Here is a 10,275-nt window from a genome sequence, read left to right as displayed (position 1 = left end):
ACTTCATTAACATGCCAATGAAGCTCGCCGTAAAGCCATTAAACACCATGAGAGGACAATTGGATTTTTTTTTGAGGGGGAGTGGGGGGTTAGTGGGGGCACGGCAACGTATCACCTGCAATTTGGAAGCCCCAAATTTTTTGGGGGGGTGATTTTAGGGCGTTGTTTGGGCGCTCACCATCTTAAAGGACAACCGACGCCTCCGGACAAGTCCATAATTTGTAAAATCATTTCAAATGACTTCTACTGAGCGTATTTTACAAAGATTCCACGGAATATAGCTATATTTTACATTTTAAGACTTGCGCTGAATATTCGTATGTTTTTGAGTTGGTGACGAGTCCATACGTGACGTCACTAAAGGAACGCCTCTGACCGAAAAAAAAAGGACACATTGTAGCAGTCCTTCCATCACGTTGTTGTTTTCAGACCAAACGTTGTTTGGTCTGAAAACGTGTTGCACCAAAAACAGCCGGAAGAGGGCGACCAAGCTCCATATACGTAATTTATCAGCCTGTGGAAATTAATTCCTCACAGGAGGTTGGTCGCCATTTTCTGCCTCTTTGGGTGAGACATTCCCCCCCGCCCGTTTGCCTCAAAATGACACGGAATAAATTATTTAATCTATTGCAAACATGTATGCTTTCCTCTTCAGAACTATTTGAATCATATTCATAACTGGATGTGTAACAAGAAAGCATATTTTCCGAATCTGAAGCCATTGTTTTGATTCTAGAGTAAGGCAAAGACGTCCTTGTGTGACGTCACGAACTGGGGGCGGGACTTTCTGAAAATGCCCAATTCGCAGCTCAATTTTTTTGCAGATTTTGGACAATTTAAGTCATTTTTATTGGTGTTTTGCATTTGAATAGAAATATCATACTGTGTGTTTTGGGTATTTTAGATGCGATAAAACGTTTTTCTGATGTCAGTTAGGAAACAAAAAAGGACGTCGGTTGTCCTTTAAGGTTAAAATATTTCGGCTCATGTGATAGGCCCCACCCACCAAAATATCCACTTTGCGCATAGTAATTATTTCCAATGTGGTTTAGGTGCGAAAGTTGAATTCAAAATGGATTCAAATTTGCCAGTGACAAAAAAAAAATCAATAAATAAAATCCTCAGATTATGAATAACTACTGCATGGCTGCTTCCAATTGGGCAGATTGCTTCCCGCCCGACGGCGACCGATCTGTTGCGCTGAAACCAAACGCCAGCCAATTCTTCAAGTTTGCGTGTTAATTGTGACGAGTAACTAATGAAGAATGGTTGCGCAGCGGCGGGCCGCGGGTCAGACGTAATCACCCAGATGAGCATCAGCGCTATTGATCGCCTTCTGGCCGTTTTGGACGCCGACCAGTATTTGTAAACCGCGCCAATGCCGATCATCATCAATCCTTGCGGTGCACACCCAGAATTGGAATAGGTAATTTTAAAAAAAAAAGAGAGATATTCATGTCTTTTTCACACGGAGAGCCGGCATTTGACCACTTTCACACAGCAACACGGCATCCTGCAGGCATCACAAATAAAAGATAGCATCCCGAATTTTGGCTTTCACACAAAACAAGTGAAAACATTAGAAAAATAAGAAATAAATATAATGAAAAATAAGAGTCAGTCTGCAATGTTTGGCGTTTCACACAAAGCCCAGCAAAGCCAGCAAATCGACACTTTCACTCAAGAGCACAGCATTTTGCATGAGATACATCGTATCTCATGCAACAATCCTTTGACTTTCACACAGAACTCAGTGAAAGAAACAATGCATTGGATTTCAGACAGAACTCAGTGAAGGCAAAATAGCTAGTTTCACATAGCGACACAGCATCCCAAAATTTGGCTTTCAAACAAAAACCTGATGAAAACATCTTAAAATAAGAGTCGCAAAGCAATGTATGGCGTTTCACACAGAGCTCAGCAAAGACTACAAATTGCCACTTTCACCCAAAAGGACAGCATTTTGCATATGGTTTGAGATAAGGTCAGCTTCTGTTATGACATCAACTAGTTTTGTGACAACAATACTTTGCATTTCACACAGAACACAGTGAAAGAGACAATGCCTTGGATTTCACACAGAACTCAGTGAGGGTTACATATAGCTACTTTAACATAACAAAATACAGCATCCCAAATTTTTGCTTTCACACAGAACGTAATGAAAACATCTTAAAATAAGAGTCGGCGAGCAATGATTGCCGTTTCACACAGAGCCCAGCAAAGACTGCAAATCTCCACTTTTACCCAAGAGCACAGCATTTTGCTTAAGTATGAGATAATGTCAGCTAATAGTATGACAACAAATAGTTTTATGACAACGATGCTTTTACTTTCACACACAACTTAATGAAGGTAACAATGCCTAGGATTTCACACAGAACTCAGTGAAAGTGACATATAGCTACTTTCACATAGCAACACAGCATCCCGCTATCAGAAAATGTTAGATGAAGATAGAATCTGTCCTGTTTTATAACATGTATGACGTTGTCATGTTTCACACGGAATCTAGCGAAGATGATAATAAATTTTTTTGCCTCCTCCGACCTCTCCGTGCATTTTAAGTGACCTCGGGCGGTATCATGGAGCTAAATGGCGATGTACCAAAATACCGTCGTGAAAGGTATTCATCTCATTACTCTGATATCGACCACTATCAATGTCCGTATCGATCCGACCACGGCTCGCCTTGACCACGCGCGATATCGTTGTTTGACATGGAGCGCAAATGTCGCGCGTGAATCATGCAGTCTGGCGGCGGGCTCGGAAGCATAAAGACGAGTTACGACTGGCCGTTAGCGAAGCAGCTGCAGATATGCCAAGGAGACCTATTTAGTGCCGACATTTGCCCGCTGGGCTTCGCAGGATATTATATTTCGGATGTATGGCCGCTAGTGCAAACATTGCTAAGCGGCTGATGAGACCGGCTAATGACGGCCGCTAGCTGTTAGCGGTTATCTAGAATTTGCTAGCCGGCGGCGCGGCTCCGGGGAAAGTCGACATGCTCGGTTCCTCAGCTCCCCCTGTAGCGCTGAGTGGCCCATTTAGGCGCGATTGATTCGCTAGTCGGGGCGTGCCTGCAGCTATCTCCTCTAGCTTGTATGCTCTTATGAATTGATCACGTGGGCCTTTTTGTCAATAGTATGGATCCTTGGTGAAGGACTTGCTGCTGTTTTTTATTTATTTATTTAATTATGTATGTATGTATGTATGTACAAGTATGTACATGTATGTACGTACGCACGTTTGTATGTACATGTATGTGTGCAACTGTATGTATGTGTTTGTTTATTTTTTATTTGTTTGTTAATGTATGTATGTATGTATATGTATTTATTATTATTATTTTTTATTTTTTTATTTTTTTTATTTTTTTATTTTTATTATTATTATTATTATTTATATTTTAGAATTGTATGTATGCATGTATGTACGTATGTATGTGTTATTTTGTGTTTTTTTTAATTATTTTTTATCTGTTTATGTTGTATTAATTAACTAATTAATTCCGTATTTTTGATTTTTTTATTCTTTGTTTATGTATGTATTTATAAATACGTTATGTACGTTATATTAATTAATTAATAAAGTATTTATTATTTTATTTATTTATTATTTATTCGTTTATGTATGCATATATGTTTTTCATTATTTGTTATTTTTTTATGTATCTGTTATACTTATTTATTTATTTATAAATTTATGATGTATTAAATTATTAGTATGTATTTATTTTTGTTTGTTTCTGTATGTACATATTTATTTATGTTTATTTTTTTTTTAATTCATTTGTGTATGTATTTGTTTATTTTAATTTTTGTGTATTCATTTATGTATCCATTCATTTATTTAATAATGTATGTATTTATTTACTTAATAGATTAATTACTTCATTCTACATATTTTTTTTTTTAATTAATCAACCGATGAATCAAACTCTCCATCAATCGTCCCTCCCCACGTTGACAAACACAATTGCGGACAGCGACTCAGACTCGCGGAACTAAACGAACCTCATGCTGCTTCATCAAATCCGCACATGTGAGCACTGTAGCGGCAAACCACTCTAGTCCAAAAAAAATGTCAATATTGTGGTTATCACAAGCATATAATTGTCGACGGTTAATTGGCACATGGTGGGGTGTGTGCGTACACCCCCCCTGTCGCCCGATTTAATCGTCGCACCTGCCGCGTATAAACAGTGTCATTAAGCACAACTGTCCCACCATTAAGCCCGTTTGCAACTGCCATAAATGCTTTGGTTTTATTTTTTAATTTTTTTTTTTTGGGGGGGGGGGGGTGTCGTTGGCGTAAATGTGCGCTCTGGCTTGATCACTATCTCACCCGGCAAGTGTGGCAAGTTCCCCGGCTGACTTTCTTCTCATCGTCTTGTCTCAATAAATGTTACATTGAGTGTTAATGATTAATCACAAGTTGATGCAAGTTTAATGGCACCGTTTTTTTTTTTTTTAATTTACATATTGCTGGCGTCAGGCTGAATACTGTCAAAATTGGCTAGCATATTATCCGGTATATAAGGCCTTATACAGTAAAACTTCGGTTTACGAACCCCTTGGCTTACGAACTTTTCGGTTTACAAACGTTACATTTATGACGATTTTACCTTGGCATACAAACTATTTTTCGGGATACACACGGAGCTGCCGCAATGAGTAATGTGTCGTTCTCCTGACAACAAAATGGTGACCACTGTTTTTATCCTCTATTCCCCGCCCCCAGTCTTTGGTTAAAGCCACGTGATTGGTCAAGAACCCAGCAGTGAATGATTATGATTATGATGATGATGATCATCATTATTATTATTATGATAATTATTCCGATGATTATGATGATGATGATTATCATCATTATTATTATTATTATAATTATTCCGATGATTATGATGATGATGATTATTATTATTATTATAATTATTCCGATGATTATGCTGATGATTATTATTATGATTATGATGATGATATTATTATTATTATAATTATTCCGATGATTATGATGATGATGATTATTATTATGATAATTATTCTGATGATTATGATGATTATTATTATTATGATTATGATTATGATTATGATGATCATCATTATTATTATGATAATTATTCCGATGATTATGATGATGATGATGATGATTATTATTATTATGATAATTATTCCGATGATTATGATGATGATTATTATGATGATGATGATGATGATTATTATTATTATGATAATTATTCCGATGATTATGATGATGATTATTATGATGATGATGATGATGATTATTATGATAATTATTCCGATGATTATGATGATGATTATTATTATGATTATGATGATGACGATGATGATGATGATGATGATGATAATAATGATGATGATTATTATTATTATTATTATTATTATTATTATTATTATTATTATTATTATTATTACGTATTATTGTACTCTATTTTGTACATCTCCCCCCATTTCAAGCTCATATAACTCCAGACCCTTATAATTTAGGAATTAACTCTTTTTTTTAGGATGAAATAAGACAGTCTACGGTTTTTAAATATGAACTCAATGTTTATGTAGTCCTAAAACTCAATATTCTGTGTGTCCTGCAATTTGAGTGAAAATGACAAAAACCCTGGCACTGTAGCGGACACATTTTTGCACATCGTCTGGCAGTCAATGAGTTAATTTGATGACACATTGAAGAATCACAAATGTTGCTATTTTTGATGATGTAATTTGAATGGTTGAACTAACATACGTTTTTTTTTTTTGCGTCTCCTGGAAAATCACTATTTTCTTTTTAATAACAATATTTAATTCTTTTCCCTTACACCTTGTGTCACCCCACGTTGTTTCCCTCCCTCCCTCCCTCCCTTTCCTGCTGACGTCAGCTCGGCAGCTCGCTTGAAATAGGGCGGCGGAGATGCGCGGCGCTCTCAGACCAAGACGACGAAAGGAAGGAGAGAAGCCCGCTACGACCAGAAGAAGAAGAAGAAGATTGCCGGAGGATGGCGAAGCCTTGCTGACACTTTGGGAATCCCCAAAAAATAAAAATAAAAAAAAAAAAAACCACCCGCGCACGGAGCTGAGAAACGCACTAGGACTCTTTTTTTGTTTTCTTTTTTAAATACATCTTTTGTCATCTGGGAAGTAACGCGGGTAAGTTTTATTTATCCTCCGTAGATCTTTGGGTGTGTTTGTTTTATGTAACAGCCTTGTAGATGTGTTACATTTGCATGCCAGGAGTGACAATCCGCACCGGCGCACGCCACATGTCGGCTCGCACGCATCAGCGGCGTTCCGAGGATGATGATTTATGATTACATGGGGGGGGGGGGGGGGGGGGGGGGGGGGGGGCGCTCCGGAGTCATGTGACGGGACTTTCACGCAAACGTCTTCAAAATAAGATTCTAAAAACACTATAGGAGTAGAGCTGTTTTTGCCATACGGCCCAGAAAACGATATCATACACCCATCCCACGTCCCTCCGCGCCGTCCCTGAAGGATTACGATGCATGACCGCAGTTATGCGAGGGGACAAGTGGGATAGATGAAGACGCGCCGATGATCGAAATTGCAATATCAATATGCGGTCCTATCAAAAGTGCGGAAAATATGGCGAATTGGTTGAAATATGGACTGGGATGAAATATCAACATCAGCATGTATCGCGTTATGATCTGTTGAAGCACGTTTGAGATGTTTCATGTGCGTGACTGGATTATTTTTTTAAGGCAATGCTACTTTTGAAAAGGTTCTGAAAAAAAAAACCAAACAATAATAATATTCATAATAATTTTCCATACATATGAGGCCGTTATCCCCTATAGAGCAATGTTGATACCTGGTATTTGTTTGTCGATACTGTGTTGGGATCGATACTTTTCATTGTCACAACAGCTAAGCTCTCCAAGGTTATCCAGCAGAAGAATTATCCGGCGACACAAAATTATCATACGACCGTGTATCACACTGGAGTATCGTTCCAATCGATATTTGTTGCTTTCGCCAAACGATATCATGATATCAATATTTTATTCCGCCACTGCAATGGATTGAAGGCACTGTACCACATGACCTATTTTGTTACAACAAACTCTCCAAGAGTCCGAAAGTTAGAAGAAAAAAAAATCATAAATCAAAAATATATCATTATGTATCACATGCAGTATCGGACATCCAAGTCCTGTTTCAGCAGGGGTGCTATCCAAGGTGCTGAAAACATTTTTTTTTTTTTTTTTTCCCATTTAATCATTTTTTTCCTGATCACATGACTCTTTATCCTCACAAGGAGCGAATGTGTGCTGGAGCCGATCCCAACGGTTTACAGGATGGAGGCAAGAGTGGGGGTGGGAGTGCACCCTGAACTGGTCATCGACCAATCGTGGGGCAAAAAAAAAAGACAAATAACCGTTCAAACTCACAATCACATCCATGAAAAAAAAAATACCGCGTTCAATAAATGATCTTTTATCTTTTTTTGGGGGAATGTGGGAAGAACATGGAATACCCAGAGAAAACCCACGCAACAGAGGGGAGAACATTCATACTCGGCACAGGAGAGCAAGGGCCGGATTCGAACCCAGAACCTCTATGCTATGAGGCAAAAATTCATTTTCCGTATCATCCCAAACAAAATAATAATAATAATAATAATAATAATATATTAGTATGACTGACACACATTTTCATGGGATAGATATCAACCAGTATCACGATACCAGTGATACCGTCACTCTAGGAGAAAACTGCATGATATGTTGTCATCATCACTTGATGTTTGTCCAAAAAAATTACTACTACAAAAATGACTGGGCAGCCATTTGGGTCAAATATGAAAATGGCGCCTGGCTGGAAATTTACTTCCTATCACAATATCATGTACTGCACATCATGTACTGATTTGAGCATTTTTTTTCTCCATATTTTTTACAGGCGGCGGCAGCCTATAATCATAATCATAATAATCATATATAATAACAGTGGCGAGCACGTATTGTATTCTGCTGTGTGACTTTATGAGCACAGCGGGTCGTCGAGGTAGAGGAAGGCGGCTTGAATTGTGCCAAAGGGTCACACGGAGAGGCATGTTGACAACGGGTGCACCACATTACCAAGGAGTCAGAATCATTGCATTTGTTTTTCTTTTTTTTTTGTCTATATATCATTTCATTTAACTTTAAAAAATGTGGTTGCAGCTTTCTTGGTGTATACATTGCCGAGGATGTATTATAAGTGACCTTGACTGGCATTGAGATAACTTTGCTAAGTTTGTGAGAGCGCTAACGTTTCAACCATTTGAATTCTACCTAGCAACAAGTGACCAAAAACATTTTTTTTTCTGAGCAGCAACGTTTATTTTCACGAAAATGTCCATGTTTTTAGCTCCCTCAGTATTCTGCGGCCCTGAATTGGATGACTAGCTGTTTGTGTCGACTCTCCCTGTTCTTTTACCCGGAACCCGGAAAAAGAATTAAAAGTCTTTGTATTTATTTATTTATTTATTATTTATTTATTTATTTATTTCTTTATTTAACTGTGCATTGAGTTATGTATGTATCTATGTATTTATTTGTGCATTTATTTATGTATTTATTAATGTATTTATTTAATTATTTGTTTATTTATTCATGTATTCATTTATTCATTCACTCATGAATGTATTTATTTATTTATTTATTTATTTATGTATTTATTTGTGTATTTATTTATTGATAATGGTAGATTTAGTTGTTTACTGTGCATTTAGTTATGCATGCATGTATCTATGTTTCTATGTATGTATTTATTATGTATTTATGTATTTATGTATTTATTTATGTAATTATTTGTTCATTCATTCATTCATATATTTATTTATTTATGTATTTAACTGTGCATTTAGTTATGTATGTATGTATCTATGTATTTATTTATGTATTTGTGTATTTATTTATGTATGTATTTAATTATTTGTTTATTTATTCATGTATTCATTTATTCATGTATTCATTTATTCATTCACTCATGAATGTATTTATTTATTTATTTATTTATGTATTTATTTATTGATAATGGTAGATTTATTTGTTTACTGTGCATTTAGTTATGCATGTATGTATCTATGTTTCTATTTATGTATTTATTATGTATTTATGTATTTATTTATGTAATTATTTGTTCATTCATTCATGTATTTATTTATTTATTTAACTGTGCATTTAGTTATGTATGTATCTATTTATGTATTTATTCATGTATTTATTTAATTAGTTGTTTATTTATTCATTCATTGATTCATTCATTTAGTCATTTATTTATGTATTTATTTGTTTTTTGTTTATTATTTATTTTTTTGTCTGTGTATTTATTTAGTTGTCTGTGTATTTATGTATTTTGTGTTAATTTGTTTATTTACTTATTTTATTCAATGAAATCGGGTGACATCCTCCCCTCCCTTTTTTTTTAGTTTTTTTTTTTCCCCTTCCGTGACTTTTGCCGGGCAACTGACAACAACAAAAAAATAATAATTTAAGTCATCCATTTGACAACAAACCGTATTCCTTTTTTGGGTGGAGGGGGGCAGTCAGTGAATGAATTAAAGGGGCAGACACGCAGTTCTCATTAAAATGATTGCGGATAAAAAAAAAACACATACACACACTTAAGGCAAGATATAGTCTACCAAATTTCATAGGTAGATAATAAATGCATCTTACCGTCTCAAGAAACGCCCGGAATTCAACAAGATGTCTGCCGTAATTGCGCTGTAGCAACACCTGAGGGGGAGCAAAAAAAAAAACAATATGAATGTCTACTGCATTTATGTGGGAATGATATTTGTTTTTTTTTTATTTCACCGCCGCTTTGTTAAATCTCATTTACTTCAGATTTTCAGCGTTCAAAACTATAACGCGCATAAAATAAAAATTACAGATGGTGAGTCACGCTGGTTAGCGACCCGCCGTGATGAGCCCGCTGTGAGATACTCAAATTGAAAGGGACGCACACACACACACATATTCCTGTTTCAATGATTTTGTGAGGTCCGGATAACTCCAGATCAGGAGTGAGGACCACCGTTGCTGATAAGTTTAGAGAAGAACTAGTGTTACATTTGAACACTAAATGTCACCTCATTTCCCACTTCAATTTCTTTAAAAACAAAGACATGAAACGTGGACTTGAAACTGAAATAACAGCAGGAGTGAGGTTTCTGAATAGCCACATTCAATGTCCACACCCCTGTGGTGAATTTGGTTAAAATATCGTTTTACTTTTTGTGGTCTGA

General features: G+C 36.2%; 1 protein-coding gene across 1 annotated transcript in view; it reads left to right on the top strand.

Annotated features, from left to right (window-relative positions):
- Positions 1–5,972: 5,972 nt before the first annotated feature.
- fstl4 (follistatin like 4) overlaps positions 5,973–10,275 on the top strand; it is a 94,835-nt gene continuing 90,532 nt past the window's right edge. Inside the window, exon 1 of the mRNA XM_089017348.1 lies at positions 5,973–6,164. The gene's annotated coding sequence lies outside the window, so the exon portion shown is untranslated. The remainder of the gene's footprint in view (positions 6,165–10,275) is intronic.

The sequence above is a fragment of the Hippocampus bargibanti genome, linkage group LG16, assembly GCF_051943395.1.
Source record: "Hippocampus bargibanti isolate YZ-2025 linkage group LG16, ASM5194339v1, whole genome shotgun sequence".
In the NCBI taxonomy this organism is placed as follows: domain Eukaryota; kingdom Metazoa; phylum Chordata; class Actinopteri; order Syngnathiformes; family Syngnathidae; genus Hippocampus; species Hippocampus bargibanti.
This window is presented reverse-complemented; position numbering and strand designations above follow the sequence as displayed.